Raw genomic sequence first — 20,118 nt, 5'->3', positions numbered from 1 at the left:
AAATTCAAATTTGTGAGGTCCACGTAATAACATCATGAGCTGGATGTAATGATGGGCGAGATCGCCAGAGGTGCGAGATGCCGACCAATCCCAGACTTTTTTAAAGGGGCAATCACTTAGAAGGCATGGTTTTGCCTTGTAAATAATTTCCCCTGAGGCACCTGAAGCATAATCTGCGATAAGTGTCGGTATCAGGGGGAGGAGCCCGCCGCATCGGGGCTAATAGGGTAGCCCCTGTTAATACAATTACCTGCGGTCATTGACCGAGGTTAATTGGCTAGCCCCCTAATAGTAAATTATATATCACCATGGTTATCTAAATTATTTTGTAGTCACCCAACCACTGAACTGTACTAAAATCCAAAAGGTATAAAAACACAAAAGCTATTCAGTAATTAATATACTGTATAAAATAATAATAATAATAATAATAATAATAATAAGATGATGATGATGATTATTATTATTATAATTTGAACACATTACATACAATGGCAGTTTCAAGGGTACATTTAAAGTGATTAAGTGTACAGCAAATATGTTTTTAAATATGGTTGCACAATATATATAAAACTTATTCTTTCATCTCTGCTGTAGATGATAGGATACAGCAAGAGTACAACAGCTGCCTTTTAATCTTATAATAAATCATACTTATGCTTCATTATCTTTAACAGTATGCTCATGGATCTTATGGAGAAAACATAGCCTTTTGCCTGCAATAAACCATTGTGTGATGCATATTTAACAAAGAAATGACATTTATTATAGGATATTCTGGAACAATATGCTGAAATATTTTGTCTTAGTATTAAAAATGGAATATCTGTGATTATGATATTGTTGCCAGGGCCACCTGGACCCTGATTAAACATCATTATGGCCAATGACATTAGACACATCTGTATGTTTAGTCGCACATTTGAATCTGGAAACCTCTGCAGTAGTGAAATGTTATAGTTTGCAGATCCCTTTCTCATTTTTAGACAGTAAATTGATCAACCAACCCTGCACCGTATCATTTTTTTTCTCTTTAAACTACAGTTTGTCCATTAAAATTATTGCTGTATCTAAAATCTGTGCACATAAGCTTTCCCTTCTAGTTTTAGTATGTTCTTTACAGCCCAGTGAATAATTTGAATAAAAAATTGCTCAACATCTTAAATCATTAAACCAGGGGAAAAAAACCTACTAGAATAAGCATGGTCTTTTTGCATCACTAACATCTGCCAAATGTCTGATTGGGGAATGAGTGGCTTGGCAAGTGACCTGTCTCTCCATTTATAGTTCTGATAATAACTCTTTATGCATATGCTGTACTCCAAGAAGAATTTTACCATGAATTTATTTCTCAGTAAGAACCGTTCTGGCCTGGAATTAGGTGATTTGCACCTGAATGGTTTTTGATTACCAACATGTTGCCCAGGTGAAAGGGATCAACGCCTTCTTCTTACTGCCAAATGTTAGGTGATATTATAAAACTGATCAAGGCACTTTATTATCTCTACATAGATTGTTAAAATCATAGTACAGCAACAGTAAATCTTCAAGCTTTTTTCTTTGTTTTCTAGTACTAGTCAAGATATATAGATAGATAGATGGATAGATAGATAGATAGATAGATAGATAGATAGATAGATAGATAGATAGATAGATAGATAGATAGATAGATAGATAGTATCTTACTGGTGAAATCTTACCATACATGCAGCAATTTGTCAATCAGCCTTGTCAGAAAATCTTGTGGCAATTTTCTAACATGTTTATGTCCAAATGTGTTTTAAGGGAGAATTGAGCCCCCTTCTCTCCGGCAGTGCAGTAGACTCTGACATTATTCCAAAGTCTACTGCGAATGTGCATGTCTCCAAGAACATGGCACTCGTGCCACATTCCCGGGGACATCTCTATTGTGCATGTGTGAATCACTGGAAAATTACTGGATGATTCCTGCAGCAATCTCAGGGCCGATGGAGCAGTAAGTATAAATAAATGGTAGCAAGGTGTGTGGTGTGTGGGTGACCCTGGACCTAGGGCCCCTGTGTGCACCGCACACTTTGCATGCATTATAGATATGCAAGTGTTTATGTCATTGCCAAATCGGACTAATATGACCTAACATGATCTGGTTACCCATCTTCATGGCTGGATCAATCAAATATCTAGTCTAACTATTCTCAGACTAAGCATTGCCTATATGTCAGCAGATTACATTATACAGTACTGCAGGTACATAGTTGTATTATATTGTAGGCAAGTTTGTACAGTATTAAATATGATCAGTTTTGATGCTGGAAAATACTGGGTTAATAGATGGCAACATTTTGGAATTTTAGTCTGTAAAGTAATAGCAATATTAAACTAGAGATGTGTGCCAATTCCCCTGTTTTGTTTTTAGTTTGGGATCTGTATTAGCTAAAGATGAGCGGGTTCGGTTCTCAGAGAACCGAACCCTACTGGACTTTGCCTTCCGAGTCCGGATCCGAGCCAGGCTCGGGTTTTCCCACCTGACTCGGAAACCCGAACGCAGCAAAACGTCATCATCACGCTGTCGGATTCTCATGGGATTTGGATTCCATATAAGGAACCGCACGTCGTGGCTATTTTCACTCCATTCTCGGAGAGTGTATTGAGAGGACGTGTCCTCAGTGTTCAGTGTCTGTGTAGGAGCGGGAAAGACTGGCGAGTCTTGTGCTGTGTTGTGCTGTCCAGTCCAGTGTAGTCAGTGTATTGTGCTGCATCAGTCCAGCCAGTCACAGTGTTGGTGTTCTCTGCTGCCATATATCCAGTGTAGCTGTATAAAGAGGTGCTGTGTTGTGCAGACCAGTCCAGTGTAGTCAGTGTATTGTGCTGCATCAGTCCAGCTAGTCAGTGTTGGCGTTCTCTGCTGCCATATATCCAGTGTAGCTGTATAAAGTGGTGCTGTGTTGTGCAGACCAGTGGTAGTGTCCTGTCTCATCAGTCATTTCAGTGACGATATACGCTGCTGCTCTATGTCCACTGCTGCCGTATAATAATTATAACAACAACCTGTTGTGCTGCATCAGACCAGTGGTAGTGTCCTGTCTCATCCGTCATTCCAGTGACGATATACGCTGCTGCTATATGTCCACTGCTGACATATAATAATAATAATAATAATAATAACAACAACCACAAGTCCCTTACAGTGTTGTTGTGTTGTGCTGCATCAGACCAGTGTTAGCGTCCTGTACATCAGTCATTCCAGTGACGAGGCAGTCACAGTGGTATACGCTGCTACTATATGTCCACTGCTACAATATTATAATAATTATAAAAACAACCACAAGTCTCTTACAGTGTTGTTGTGCTGTTCTGCATCAGACCAGTGGTAGTGTCTTGGCCATCAGCCATCAGTCATTTCTGTGCCGCATATTGTGTTATATAACTCCAAAAAAAATAATGGAGAACAAAAATTTGGAGGATAAAATAGGGAAAGATCAAGAACCACTTCCTCCTAGTGCTGAAGCTGCTGCCACTAGCCATGACATAGACGATGAAATCCCATCAACGTCGTCTGCCAGGGCCGATGCCCAATGTGATAGTAGAGGGCATGTAAAATCCAAAATTCAGTAAAAAGACCCCAAAAAAGAAATTTAAATGGTCTGAGGAGAAACGTAAACTTGCCAATATGCCATTTATGACACGGAGTGGCAAGGAACAGCTGAGGCCCTGGCCTATGTTCATGACTAGTGGTTCAGCTTCACATGACGATGGAAGCCCTCATAACTGAGGCCTTGACACTTATGTTGGTGTTAGATGTGCACCCGGTATCCGCCATTAGTGCAGTGGGATTTAGACAATTGATGGAGGTACTGTGTGCCCGGTACCAAATCCCATCTAGATTCCACATCACTAGGAAGGCGATAGCAAGATTTTGCCATTTAATTCCAGTGATTTGGACATATAATTACAGTGATTTTCCCAATTAATTTCAGTGATTTATGATTATTAATTACAGTGAACTTGCCAATTAATTCCAGTGATTTATAATTATTAATTACAATGATCTTGCCATTTAATTAGTGATTTGGACGTATAATTACAGTGATTTTACCAATTAATTTCAGTGATTTATAATTATTAATTACAATGATCTTGCCAATTAATTCCAGTGATTTGGATGTATAATTCCAGTTGGAATTGTTTGTGTCGCTTGGCTTAGTCATACAGCTACCTCATTGCACCTCTTTGACATCTTTGCTTGAGGTGCTGTTTGGTGCCTAGTTTTTGAAAAGTGCCATCCTGTTTGACACTGCCGTATGAGTCCAGGGGTACTGCTGTATTAGTCCTGGAGTAATGCCGTATAAGTCCACCAATTGCAGAATTTTATAAAAAGTGACTGGAGCGTGCAGGAGATGCTGTCAGTGGACCGAAGAATTGCGGCCCACTCTTGACATTCAACCACTGCGTGACACTACTAGATGGGCCAGGTGGTTGAGTCGCTTAGCTTAGGCCTACAGCAATCTCGGTGCACCTTTTTTTCTTCTTTGCATCATGTGCTGTTAGGGGCCTTTTTTTATATCTGCCCTCCTGTCTGCCACTGCAGTGCCACGCCTAGATGGGCCAATTGTTTGTGTCGCTTGGCTTAGTCATACAACTACCTCATTGCAATTATTTTTCTTCTTTGCATGATGTGCTGTTTGGGGCCTTTTTTTTATATATCTGCCCTCCTGTCTGCCACTGCAGTGCCACGCCTAGATGGGCCAATTGTTTGTGTCGCTTGGCTTTGTCATACAACTACCTCATTGCAATTCTTTTTCTTCTTTGCATGATGTGCTATTTGGGGCCTTTTTTATATCTGCCCTTCTGTCTGACACTGCAATGCCACACCTAGATGGGCCAGGTGTTTGTGTTGTCCACTTGTGTCGCTTAGCTTAGTCATCCAGCAACCTCGGTGCAACCTTTTGGCATAAAAACAATATTGTGAGGTGTGAGGTGTTCAGAATAGACTGGAAATGAGTGGAACTGATTGTTATTGAGGTTAATAATACCGTAGGAGCAAAATTACCCCCAAATATTGAGATTTTAGCAGTTTTTATGTTTTTTTTGTTTTTTTAAATCATCCAGATCCAAAACCAAAACCAAAACACAGAAGTGGAATTAGAACCAAAACCAAAACACACAACACAAAAAGTGCCCGCCGCACATCTCTAGTATTAGCTTTGTGTTTTGGTTTTGATAAAACCATGATCAGGGGTTTTGGTTTTGGATCTGTATTTATTTTAATAAATGATAAAAACTGCAAAAATCAAACTGCCAACATTTGGGCCTATTTTGTTCCTACAGCATTATTAACCTACATAACATTCATTTTCAGTAGCTACCACTAACTTTTGAACACCTCACAGCTCACAATGTTGTTTTCATCCAGTTTAGGCCAAAATGTTGTACCAAGCTAGCTGCCTGACTTAGCTAGATGACAGCAGAGGGTAGAACAAACATGTGGCTGTTCAACTTCAACCATGGCACATCTAGAAAACAGAGTGACAGTGCAGTGGCAAATGTAAAAAAGGATATCAAAGAGTATCTGCGCAATACAATCTATGATGCAATCTAAATCTATTAGTTCTTTCCCCACTGCACTACAAGTGAACACAATTTTAAAGAGGATAAGAGATAGATTACAAGCGCTCCACAGATAAACCAGTTCACCGTTTATCTCACCACAATGTTAGAAATAAATAAAAGAAAGGAACAATACCGTCTTATAAGATGTGTCAAATTCACAAGTATCTGGTAGTGTTCCAACGTATTTCTTTGCAAATAATCTGTAACAGACTTGTGTCTCCTTCGTATATAAGAGCCACTTTAGCTCATAAAGGGGAACACATTAGAAAATATCATAGTGCAAATTATCATTTAAAACACTGAAGTTTAATAATAGACACTTACAAACATAGGGGTATATGCAATTCACGGCGAATCGCGGCAATTTTTCGCCGTTTTTTAATTCGACTAAATTCGCCAGGTGAATTCCGGCAGGTGGCTGCCGGAATTCACCATATTCAATGAAAAACGGATTCGCCAGAATCGCGGGCGAAAATCGGCCGATTTGGCGGATTTTGCCGCGATTTTAAAAAAAGGGAAAAAACGGGAAAAACCCGAAAAAAAAATGGCGTGGGGTCCCCCCTCCAAAGCATAACCAGCCTCGGGCTCTTCGAGCTGGTCCTGGTTCTAAAAATGCAGGGGAAAAATTGGGCAGGGATCCCCCGTATTTTTAAAACCAGCACCGGGCTCTGCGCCTGGTGCTGGTGCCAAAAATACGGGGGACAAAAAGAGTAGGGGTCCCCCGTATTTTTAACACCAGCATCGGGCTCCACTAGCTGGACAGATAATGCCACAGCCGGGGGTCACTTTTATGCCGTGCCCTGCGGCCGTGGCATTAACTACCCAACTAGTCACCCCTGGCCGGGGTACCCTGGGGGAGTGGGGACCCCTTCAATCAAGGGGTCCCCCCCCCAGCCACCAAAGGGCCAGGGGTGAAGCCCGAGGCTGTCCCCCCCATCCAATGGGCTGCGGATGGGGGGGCTGATAGCCTTTTGTGATAATAAAAAGATATTGTTTTTTCCAGTAGTACTACAAGTCCCAGCAAGCCTCCCCCGCAAGCTGGTACTTGGAGAACCACAAGTACCAGCATGCGGGAGAAAAACGGGCCCGCTGGTACCTGTAGTACTACTGGAAAAAAAATACCCAAATAAAAACAGTACACACACACCGTGAAAGTAAAACTTTATTACACACTACCGACACACACATACTTATCTATGTTGACACGCCGACTGCCACGGTCTCCGACGATCCGAGGTACCTGTGAAAAAATTATACTCACCTTCCAGCGTCCAGAGATAAATCCACGTCCAGAGAGATAAATCCACGTACTTGTAAAAAAAAAAAAACGCAAATACCCGCTCCATACCGGGCTGAAAGGGGTCCCATGCTGACACATCAGACCCCTTTCTCCCGAATGCCGGGACATCACGTGACTCCTGTCACTGAAGTCCCTTCAGCCAATCAGGAAGCGCTACTTCCGTGGCGCTCACCTGATTGGCTGTGCGCTGTCTGTGCTGTCAGACAGCGCATCGCAAAGCCGCTCCATTACTTTCAATGGTGGGAACTTTGCGGGTAGCGGTGGGGTTAACCCGCGGTCAGCCGCTGACCGGCGGGTGACCTCACCGCTAGCCGCTAAGTTCCCACCATTGAATATAATGGACGGGGCTATGCGATGCGCTGTCTGAGTTCAGACAGCGCACAGCCAATCAGGTGAGCGCAACGAAGTTGCGCTTCCTGATTGGCTTTAGAGACCTTTCAGTGACAGCTGTCACTGAAAGGTCTCTCTGCATTCGGGGATAGGGGTCCCATGTGTCAGCATGGGACCCCTTTCAGTCCGTTTGGTCGGGTGTCCGGTTTGTTATTTTCTACAAGTACGTGGATTTATCTCTGGACCCTGGTTGAGGTGAGTATATTGATCTTTTATTTTCAGGTATCCGTGGATTCTACATGGAGAAGAGGACCGATGTCGGCGTGTGAACATAGGTAAGTATGTGTGTGTCGACGTATGAAATAAAGTTTTACTGTCGACGGTGTGTGTGTCCTGTTTTTATTTGGGTATTTTTTTTCCAGTAGTACTACAGGTACCAGCGGGCCCGCTTTTCTCCCGCATGCTGGTACTTGTGGTTCTCCAAGTACCAGCTTGCGGGGGAGGCTTGCTGGGACTTGTAGTACTGCTGGAAAAAACAATATTCTTTTCATGATCACAAAAGGCTATCAGCCCCCCCATCCGCAGCCCATTGGATGGGGGGGGGACAGCCTCGGGCTTCACCCCTGGCCCTTGGGTGGCTGGGGGGGGGACCCCTTGATTGAAGGGGTCCCCACTCCCCCAGGGTACCCCGGCCAGGGGTGACTAGTTGGATATTTAATGCCACGGCCGCAGGGCACGGCATAAAAGTGACCCCCGGCTGTGGCATTATCTGTCCAGCTAGTGGAGCCCGATGCTGGTGTTAAAAATTCGGGGGACCCCTACGCTTTTTGTCCCCCGTATTTTTGGCACCAGCACAAGGCGCAGAGCCCGGTGCTGGTTTTAAAAATACGGGGGATCCCCTGTCAATTTTTTCCCCGCATTTTTAGAACCAGGACCAGCTCGAAGAGCCCGAGGCTGGTTATGCTTTGGAGGGGGGACCCCACGCCATTTTTTTTTAGGATTTTACCGTTCCAGCAATAAAAAAAAAAAATTATATATATATTTTTAAAAATATATAAATAATATTTGTGCCTCCAAAAAAAAAAAAAAAAGTACCTAATCCCTTCTAATATAAATAGATCTGCTATTCCCAAAAAAAAAAACACAAAAAAAAACATGTTTAAAATTTTTTTATTTGTTTTCACCCTCCAAAGTGTGGCGGATTGAAAATGATGAATTTGCTGTCTAAAAGCACTGCTGTCGAATTTCCAAACTTGAATTGAATATGCTTTGGTCGAATTGCAGCACTTGTATCATTGCAGAAAAGTCGAATTTGCAAAAATTCGAATTTCAAAAAGTCGAATTTTGAAAGTCCGTTTTTTGGTCGGAAAGCACTGAATTGCATAGGCGAATTTTTTTTTGGGTCGAAAATGACCCGAAATTCGACAATTTCGGGAATTCGACCGCAATTGCATATACCCCATAGACAATAAAAAGTGCATGTTCAAAATCCCTTTAGGCAATAGCAGCAATGGTCTGGAAAAATCCTCAAAGTCCCCTGATGGATCTGGGTCAACTGTTAGCTTGTTGACTGAGGTGTGAGGTGTGGTGCCTCTGGACTGGCTGAGCTGGATGGCTTTAGTGTGGCATACCTTTACATTCTAATAACACTTTTCACTTATTAATTTTCCAACACTATTTCTCTATTTTAATTACATTTCATGTTTGTATCACCCTCTCTATAGCTTCGGCTTCCTAAATACTAATTTATTAACACTATAGTTTTTTACACTGGTATGCCACGCTGGGCTTTCTGGCTCATGCTGGTGTTTTGGGGTGCCACACCCTGCACCTAGATATAGCGCTAGGGACCCCAAATATACAGAGAGGCCTTGATGCGGCTTTGGGGCTTAACCACACATTTGCGCAAATATGTGTAACGAAGATCTATGAATTCTATTATCATGTGGGATTTATATCTGGTTACTGTTATCATTCAGGGTGCTGGGGAAACCAATTGTTCTTTTTTCTTGCTCAGAAATACCCCTCCCTTTCGAGCACCTGAATGATATCACTAAGCTAATTGAGCATTTACCAATCTATATGTCAGAAATAAATAAAAGAAAGGAACAATATCGTCTTATAAGATGTGTCAAATTCACAAGTATCTGGTAGTGTTCCAACGTATTTCTTTGCAAATAATCTGTAACAGACTTGTGTCTCCTTCGTATATAAGAGCCACTTTAGCTCATAAAGGGGAACACATTAGAAAATATCATAGTGCAAATTATCATTTAAAACACTGAAGTTTAATAATAGACACTTACAAACATAGACGATAAAAAGTGCATGTTCAAAATCCCTTTAGGCAATAGCAGCAATGGTCTGGAAAAATCCTCAAAGTCCCCTGATGGATCTGGGTCAACTGTTAGCTTGTAGACTGCCCACCCTAACTCCCTTTTAAACTCTAATACAGAGACCACCTGAACTCAGCAGCGATTTAGTTCAGGTGGTCTCTGTATTAGTTAGAGTATAAAAGGGAGTTAGGGTGGGCAGTCTACACGCTTCTGATGAAGGACACAAATGTCTGAAATGCGTTAAGCGTTCGGCTCTCCCTATTCACATCATCCCGTTGGAAGGCTATTGCATTGGAAATCCTGCACTGCTATCTTGTTCCGGAGCTTGGTACAGTTGACCCAGATCCATAATGTGTTCCCCTTTATGAGCTAAAGTGGCTCTTATATACAAAAGGGACACAAGTCTGTTACAGATTATTTGCAAAGAAATACGTTGGAACACTACCAGATACTTGTGAGTGCAGTGGCAAACAAAATGGCAGTTTAATAAACTGTACGACCCTATAAAAAAGTAACCAAGAATGTTTTCATTAAGTAAGAACTAGATCAGAAGGAAGGATTGATTCATAAGTTAATATAATTCTTTAATTCCGAAAATGTTAATCAAGGGGGGCATTGGGGATGGTAAAGATCAGACATATTTCTTTCATCACCTTTTCTCTTTCTAGTTGCTGAAAAAGAAAGAAAGACGGATTAGCTTCGAATTTGACAGCAGATAAGAAGCAACTCGTCCATCTAATGCATGCCCACACTTTTTTGTTGTGAGCAACCAACCTATCAGTATGTTTTTGAATTGTGGGATGAAATAAAACTGGAACACCCAGAGGAAACCCATGCAAACATGGAGATTATACAAACTCCACATACCTACGGCCATGGCATGAATCAAACCCATGACCTCAGAGCTTTGAGGCAGTAATTATAACCATTACACCATCCACACTGCCCCAGTTGCTGTAAAAGAAACAAAGAAGGATTGATTCGTTATGCTTCAGCCTCTTCCTTCCAGTCAGTTGGATACTTCCCTGCATTTGCTTTTGTACATGTCCTCGTTTGAACAAATGCGTTTTAGATGCAAAAATTTTCCTTTGGGTAAGTTTTTAACTGTGGGCGGGAAACGGGCTCTAGTGAATTGGAGTAGGCTATTTGAAGGATAATTTATTATTCAAAGAATGAAATCATAGCGATCATTGACTGGAACATTCCTTTATACAAATACTATATTCATATGTAGATTGATTGTATCTATATTCCATATTGGACCAACAAGGGAACATACCAAGACTATTCAATCTTTCATGAATGATACTGAAATCTATAACCTGTTACAATTGAATTAATGTCAAGCTCAATTTGTTGTATACTTTTTGTGTATCCTCATGATGTATTTAATATGATGATTCATGTGAACCCCAAAAAAATGGCATGTCTATTATTTCAATGTAATATTGAATAAAGACGATGTTTAAAATGTGTCAGTGAGTAATGAATAGACCTGAGCACCTGCTAGGTGACCTGCAAAACGTGAACTGTGTGGGGTCCTGAGGACCGAGTTTGAGAACCACTGTTGTAGACTGTCACATTTTAAGTTCAGAGAACTCATTAAATCTACTTTATTCCACTGCTTCTTCATTTCAATTGAACAATCAATTCTTCAATTAATATACACATGTTGGAGGGTGAAGCAGTCTCCCAAACATGTTGTACTGTTCAGTGCACCTGACATATAAATTAGTGATGAGCGGATTCGGTTTTACTCGGTTTTACTCGGTTCTCAAAACGGCATCTTATTGGCTCACGGATGTCACGTGTTTTGGATAGCCAATAAGATGCCGTTTTGAGAACCGAGTAAAACCGAGTAAAACCGAATCCGCTCATCACTAATATAAATATGCTCAAATGAGCACATACAGTAGAACTTCATGTTTGGCCATCTCTAAGGTGTCGTCAACCATAATTTATTTACTGTTAAACATACTGTACAAAGGAAATAAGGGTGAATAAACAAACATTATGGAGAGAAGGTGCTAAACAATATAGAGGGAGAAGAGACAGACATTAATAGGGCAGAAGATGAAGACATAGACAAGACACAGGAAGAGAGATAATAATAAGAAGAATCGGATGAGGACATACACAAGACACAGGAAGAGAGACAATAATAGCAGGCAGCTGAGGACATAGACAAGACACGGGATGCGGTCAACATCCCGCTGGACGGGATCCCGGCGGTCGAAAAACCGACGCCGGAATCCCGACCGCCACAATCCCGACCGCCACAATCCCGACATATTCTCCCTCCGTGGGTGTCCACGACACCCATAGAGGGAGAATATAATAGTGTGCCGAGCGTAGCAAGGCACCGTGCCCGCAGCATGGTGAGCGAAGCGAGCCCGCAAGGGGCTGCGTTCTGCTCGCCACCCCTGTCGGGATTGTGTGGTCGGGATTCCGGCGTCAGTATTTTGACAGTTGGGATTCCGTCCAGCGGGATTACGTACTGATCCCCAAGACACAGGTAGAGACACAATAATAGGGCAGCAGATGAGGACACAGACAAGACACAATTAGAGAGACAATAATAGTTGAAAAGAAAATGACATAGGAAATCAGGAAGAAAGGAAATAATAGAGCAGCAGATGAAGACACAGACAAGACAAGGAAGAGAGATAATAATAGTTGAGAAGAAAATGACATAGGGAATCAGGTGGAGAGACAATATTAGGGCAGCAGATGAGGACATAGACAAGACAAAGGAAGAGAGACAATAATGTAGATATGTGCCCTGTGTCACAGGGCACATCAGAAGTGCAGCGGCGGGTGACTTTTCCCTGCACCAGACTGGCAGCGGTGTCGGGCAGTGCCACGGCAGTGGCGTTTTAAACTTGGGGCCAATTTGGCCGCCAATCTGCGCTCGTTGTGTCGAAGGCCCCGCCCCCTGGATGGGACTTCATACGCCGGGCGGGAGCCGAAGAGGCTGGCCGCGCTGAAGAGCGGCGAAGAGCGGGACGGAGAGAAGATGCCGCGGTGGAGGAGAAGACAGCGGCCGTGGCAGGAAGAGCTCCGGTGGCCGCTGAAGAGGCCGGAAGATGCCGGCAACAAGAAGGAAGATGTCTAGCGGTGGCTGGACACGGAGTAGTGGGCCGGCACCGCTGGCCAGGACAGGCCAGCGGCAGAAGAGCCCATCCAGGCCTGAGAAGCGCTGCAGTGGTGGGAAGCAATGGAGCTGTGAAGTTCCCCACTGCAGCCTTCTCCACCGGCAGATAGGCCCTTGTAAGGTGCCCCCTGTCACCCTTCTCTCCTCCCTAGACCACCAGGCATCAGGCATTAGGCCCGTGGGCACAGTCAGGCCACAGGCCTGTGGCGCTGCAGGCGGGCATTAGGCCCGTGGCTAATATCAGGCATTAGGCCTGTGGCTATATTAGAGGGCATTAGGCCCTAGTTCAGTTGCGGCCACTAGGGATATGAGGTGGCCCTGGGTATTAGGCCCGGGTCTCCCAACGGGCCCCAAGAGGGTAAAGGCCAGAGGGTAAAGTCAGGCCTCGGGCCTGTGGATAAATAGGGGGCACTAGGCACAGCAAATAGAGGGTTACTTCCCCCCAAGGTGAATTAAGGTGGAACTGGGCACTAGGCCCAGCCCACCCCGAGGTGTACAGGTAGGCAGGCCCTAAGAGTGTGCATCTGCATCACTCTTCCCCCAGCATAGTATTAGAAGCCTCAGCATGATAGCACCTCTTGATATCTTTAGTAATAGGATGTGCAATCCAGGTTCCCCCCCTTTTTCCAGGCAGGCCCGTTTGGCCTGAGCCCCATATATGTAAGTGTATAGGAGGTGGGTAGGCTGTACGGTGCCCACTCCCCATAGTGTAGGTAGGGATTTAAAAGGATAACACCGTTTGATCTTGTATTGTGATGCCTGTTGTTACCATGCAGGGCAAAATATTTGTTTGAAAATTTGTGCATAGAGTTTGTGTTGCACCACCCACACCTGAGCTAGTTTGAGGGCTCTGTTCATGTAGCTAGTGTAGCGGATGCACACTAGGGTAAAGTTAGGCCCTGCACGGCTGTTTGTTTGTTTGCTTCCTTAGAGGGACCTGTGCAGGGGTTAAAGTGGGGGGGAACGAGGTGGAACTGAGCTCCACCACCTGTAATGGTAGGGGGAACTAGTTCCACCATCTCCATTGCCCTGCACAGTAATTCCAACAGAAAAGCCTGCCCCATCATCTGCGTCAATCGATGATACAGGCGGCCCTAAAGTTGCTGATAAGCTGCAGCCACCTATTCCTTCCTCAGGTCCTGATGCCTCCATGGTCCTCCTCCATGAGTTCCACCACCTCACCAGGACCACTTTATGCCCTGCCTGTAAGTGAGAGGAGGATTGCAGTACAAGACTGACAATGGTGAGTAACACCTCTGTCCATGTGTCCCTTTTGATGTGTGTTTGTCCCTATCTGTCTCCCTTCCTTCAGGGCGAACGGTGAACCTTGCACGAAGGTGCATGGTTGAATTTACATCTGGTGCGAGATTAACGATAGGTGAAATTCGGGCTCTGAGGCCGTGCGCCCAGGATGACCTTCACCTAGCCCGAAAGCTCTGTTTTTCTCTGTTTCGGAGGGCGTTTCGGTCCACAGTTAGGAGGAACGGCACTCAGCAATCTCTTTCCCCCTAGGTCATCGTGTCCAAGTCCAGCTGAAGGTTCCAGGTCCATCGAAGATTCCGTGACCTGAAGGTGAGAGTGCGTCGCCTGGTGAGTAGTGAGTCTACACCTGCACGGCAGCAGGCACTACATCGCACCGCCACCCTCTTACATAATAGGGCAGAAGATGAGGACATAGACAAGACACATGAAGAGAGACAATAATAGGGCAGCAGATGAGGACATAGACAAAACACAGGAAGAGAGACAATAATAAGAATCAGATGAGGACATAGACAAGATACATGAAGAGAGAAAATAATAAGAATCAGAGATTCTTGTAGAGATGTAGTGACCATATCAATCACAACAAAAATATTACATACATTTGCATAGGAAACAGTAAATCATGATAGTATATTCATTATTAAATGGAACACTTCCTTTATTTCATCCTACTCTGTCCAGGTGTCTTGAACAACCAAAACCTGGCTATGCATTTCATGTTTTAACACAAACCTCATGTGTACACAAAAAACAAAAGAAGTGACACCCTAGTGAGACGGATATTCTTACTTCTAGCTATGCGTTCTAAACTCGAACGCAGAAGGGCACGTGCGTCAGATGGTACAAGTGGTGCATATGTCCAAAAATTCTAATAATATCTCATCTCTTATGGATGTACAAGTTAACTGCCAGTCCACATTACAAAATTGGAACGCAAATATAACTCAATGTGAGCAATTTAAAATCAGATCGGTACCATGTAAGGAAAGGTCTTGTTGAAGATCTTTGAAGGGGATTTCTGACATTTTATATAAAGACTATATGTCAAAATTATAAATTTTTTGAGTCATGTTATTTGACTCATCAGGGTGCAGAGTTTTGATATAATTTCTGGGGCCAGATGTAATGGCTTGCGAGACAGCTGGAACGCCAAGATTCTGGCTAAACTTGTACATTTTTTTAAAGCAGCAAATGGGGGTGTGGCCTGAGCGCTGAATAGGGAGGATGCTTTTGCTCTGAGCTCCTGCCCCATTACTCCAAAGTACCCCATAATACCCTCTCCGGGGTCTCCTACTGGCCCTCATCTGCACCCCACTACTCCCCACATACCCTCAGTCATTGGCGGGTCAGGTTTGCTGAATTGGGGAACGTGCTTGCACGCTCCTGCTGGTTGCAGCCTGCCCACCTCTACAGAGCCGGGACATCGATTACTGCTGGTGCCCGAGGCAGACTTCCAGAGCGCTGAGATTGGCATTACTAAGCCTGCTGCAGTGGATCACGGACACTATTGCTCCCTATATTCAAGACGCTGGTCTCCGTTGATTCCGCCGCTGCAGCTTTTCTCTCCCAGTCTGGCTAGATTATACTTGTGGCTGCTGCCCAACCTGTCTCCTGGTTAGCCGCAACTACACTGCCTCCTTCCTTCTCCTGCTGCAGGACATTGAGGGGTGGTGTTGGAAGGTCCTCAACAGTGGTACCCAGGTCACTAGCTGGTCTGTGACTGGCACCTCATGCTGGTGTACCCTACCTGCAGGCTTCGAGGGAAGGGTGAGTGATATAAGGAGTGATATCTTTATATTTGTATCAAGCCCTCCTCTCTCTTTCCCCTTGCCTTTTCCTGCAACTCTCCACCAGTATTAATGAGTGCAACTGCCTCCTGCTGTTTAAGGTGTTCTCTACCTGTGCTGGGACCTATTCCCTGGGAGTAACTGCAGCCTCCATTGGAAGCTCTGTTCCAGGATAGCTTTAGCCACACTATCTCCCTCACTTGGATCACCACTGCCCACCATGGGTAGCCACAAACTGCCAGCTCTCTATGTGTCTTGGCTTGGACAGTTTGTGGAGCCTACTGGCCGGAGTGCTGCCTTAATTATGGGCTAATTATAATTCCATAGGCTCTAGGTGTACCTTGCTGACAAGATGCTGCCCTTTCTCTCCTATTTAATTCCTCCCCCTACACCAGGGGATATATTTACTAAAATTCGTATTTTTCTGAATGAGGTTAAAGTTCAAACACGAATGACATCGAATGTGTGAAATTGCAACTTTTTGATTTTTTTACGCCTCATTTACTATGCTGTCGTATTCTGCATTTTCGAGTTTAACGATGTCGATGTCATTCGTATTTTTGGACAGTGTTTTACGGGAGTGAATAGTAAAACACTGCCGACATTAACACAATGAATCTCGTCCAGATCTGTGAGATCCGTGCAGGGCTTCATTGTGCACCTTTAAAAAAAAAAAGTGTTAAAAATCAAGAAAAAAAATGCTTGGGGTCCCCCCTCCTAAGCATAATCAGCCTCGGGCTCTTTGAGCCGGTCCTGGTTGAAAAAATATGATCAACCAGCACCGGGCTCTGCGCCTGGTCCTGGTGCCAAAAATACGGGGGACAAAAAGCGTAGGGGTCCCCCATATTTTTAACACCAGCACCGGGCTCCACTAGTCAGAGAGATAATGCCACAGCCGGGGGACACTTTTATATAGGTCCCTGCAGCCCAGGCATTAAATCACTAACTAGTCACCCCTGGCCAGGGTACTCTGGAGGAGTGGGGACCCCTTAAATCAAGGGGTCCCCCCCTCCAGCCACCCAAGGGCCAGGGGTGAAGCCCGAGGCTGTCCCCACCATCCAAGGGCGGCGGATGGGGGGCTGATAGCCAAGTGTAAAAAAAATATTGTTTTTTGTAGCAGTACTACAAGTCCCAGCAAGCCTCCCCACAAGCTGGTACTTGGAGAACCACAAGTACCAGCATGCGGTGTAAAAAAAAAGGGGCCGCTGGTACCTGTAGTACTACTACAAAAAAAATACCCAACAAAACACAGAACACACACACCGTGATAGTAAAACTTTATTACATACATGCACACCTACATACATACTTACCTATGTTCACACGAGGGTCGGTCCACTTCTCCATGTAGAATCCACAGGGTACCTGTGAATAAAATTAAAATTATACTCACACAATCCAGTGTAGATCGGTCCTCTTCTACTTGTAATCCACGTACTTGGCAAAAAAACAAACCGACAAACCCGAACCATGCACTGAAAGGGGCCCCATGTTTACACATGGGACCCCTTTCCCCGACTGACGGGACCCCCCGTGACTCCTGTCAAAGAGGGTCCCTTCAGCCAATCAGGGAGCGCAACGTCGTGGCACTCTCCTGATTGGCTGTGCGCTCCTGAGCTGTCAGTCAGGCTGCGCATGGCAGAGATACAATGTAGCGCATAGGCGCTCCATTGTATCCAATGGTGGGAACTAAGCGGTCAGCGGTTGACCGCGAGTAACCTCAACCGCTGACCGCAAAGTTCCCACCATTGGATACAATGGAGCGCCTATGCGCTACATTGTATCTCTGCCGTGCGCAGCCTGACTGACAGCTCAGGAGCGCACAGCCAATCAGGAGAGTGCCACGACGTGGCACTCCCTGATTGGCTGAAGGGACCCTCTTTGACAGGAGTCACGGGGGGTCCCGACAGTCGGGGAAAGGGGTCCCATGTGTAAACATGGGGCCCCTTTCAGTGCGTGGTTCGGGTTTGTCGGTTTGTTTTTTTTGCCAAGTACGTAGATTACAAGTAGAAGAGGACCAATCTACACTGGATTGTGTGAGTATAATTTTATTCACAGGTACCCCGTGGATGCTACATGGAGAAGTGGACCGACCCTCGTGTGAACATAGGTAAGTATGTATGTATGTATGTAGGTGTGCATGTATGTAATAAAGTTTTACTATAACGGTGTGTGTGTTCTGTGTTTTGTTGGGTATTTTTTTTTTAGTAGTAGTACTACAGGTACCAGCGGGCCCGTTTTTACACCGCTTGCTGGTACTTGTGGTTCTCCAAGTACCAGCTTGCGGGGGAGGCTTGCTGGGACTTGTAGTACTGCTACAAAAAACAATATTCTTTTTTTTACACTTGGATATCAGCCCCCCATCCGCAACCCTTGGATGGGGGGGACAGCCTCGGGCCTCACCCCTGGCCCTTGGGTGGCTGGAGGGGGGGACCCCTTGATTTAAGGGGTCCCCACTCCTCCAGAGTACCCTGGCCAGGGGTGACTAGTTAGTGATTTAATGCCAGGGCTGCAGGGACCTATATAAAAGTGTCCCACGGCTGTGGCATTATCTCTCTGACTAGTGGAGCCCGGTGCTGGTGTTAAAAATACGGGGGACCCCTACGCTTTTTGTCCCCCATATTTTTGGCCCCAGGACCAGGCGCAGAGCCCGGTGCTGGTTGATCAAATATGGGGGAACCCCTGTCAAGTTTTTTCCATATTTTTTCAACCAGGACCGGCTCAAAGAGCCCGAGGCTGGTTTTGCTTAATAGGGGGGACCCCACGCAATTTTTTTTCTGATTTTTAACACTTTCAAACCCCTTCCCACTGATAAACATGCACGGATCTCACTGATCCGTGCATGCCTATCAGAACATGGTAAAAAAAGGCAGGTCTATTTTAAAACTGCTTTTTTTTACGATTTGTATTTGTGTTTGTGAAATAGAATTTTTAGTAAATTACCGAGTTGTATGAAATAACAGGCGTATTTGACCGATGGTGTATTCATTCGTATTTTTTTTCTTTGACTTCCAAAAAAATACGAATGCCCTCATCACTGCCGAGATTTTTTTTTAGTAAATTCCCGAGATGACACTTTGAAGAAGAAAAAACAAATCGGTCAAAATCGGGACCTCAGTAAATATACCCCCTGGTCTCATCTCTAGTATACATAACTATCATTATTCTGGTCTCTGTGGACTCCTCTTCTACTTTAAAGCAAACCAAGCTCCTGCCTCATACAGACTGCCTTCTACAGTTATCTTCATTCTCCTCCACCACTCTCCGTCTTCCCTGCTTCCATCTTCAACATGGCTAAAACTAAGAAATCTTGCTCTTAAAACCTTGTCTCCTTCTTTAAAGCAAACCAGGCCTCTGACCCGCAAACCAGGCTTCTGACCTGCAAAGACCACCTTTTACGCCTTCTCTAGGTGGTGCTACTGATGTGGACTCTGACATGGAAGACTCGACAGCTCCCTCTTCCAAAGTTGACATCGCAGCTATTCTCGCGGAGATGAAGTGTTCCAGCCAGGCCATCCAATCAGAGGTATCTGATCTCGCAACCCGGGTTGACGCCCTTGAGAGGAACAGGAGGAAATTATAAGCTTCCAACAGATGTCCGAACAAGATAATTTCCAACTTAATCGCGATTTTGTGTTGCTCGCTGACCAGCAAGAAGATCTCGATAATAGGGGGTGCCAGAACAATCTTAGGATTCATAACATCCCAGAATCAGTTGAGCCAGCCCACCATGAGGATTACTTGTTACGCCTCTTCTGTACTCTCGTCCCTTCTATACCTGAAGATATGCTTCTCCTGGACAGGGCACATCGGCCATCAAACCTCGCTCCTAGGCTCTTGTCATTCCAGGGGATGTGATTCTTTGCTTCCACTATTTTAAGGCGAAATACCAAGTTTACTCCCAAGCCCGACGTTCCCCTGATGTTGCCTTTAGGGATTGAAACTGCTCATATTTCAAGATTTATCTCCTCTTACCTTGGCTAAAATACGGGAGTTGAGGGATATTACTAAAACACTCCAAGACCATAATATTCGATACCGCTGGGACTTCCCTTTCAGCCTGCAAGTGAGTTCTGACAGCAAAATTCTCTGCTCACTCAGTTATAATTGCCGACTCCCCAATCCTCTACAACTGTTATTCCCAGGGATGCCAGTTCGAACCCCTTGCCTCAAAGAGCTCCGAGAAAAGAATGATCAGTTGACACACGCTCCACTCCTACAGCGGTGACCTGATTATCCTGTTATCTTTATGTACTTCACCTTGCCTCCCTGACTGGGACTTGGTCCCTTATCCTGGACTCATTTCCAAAGGTTGGTTTCTTACTGGGCTGAGACCTTTACCGTGACATTATGCCA

The sequence above is a fragment of the Pseudophryne corroboree genome, chromosome 1, assembly GCF_028390025.1.
Source record: "Pseudophryne corroboree isolate aPseCor3 chromosome 1, aPseCor3.hap2, whole genome shotgun sequence".
Lineage (NCBI taxonomy): Eukaryota > Metazoa > Chordata > Amphibia > Anura > Myobatrachidae > Pseudophryne > Pseudophryne corroboree.
Note: the sequence above shows the minus strand (reverse complement) of the source record.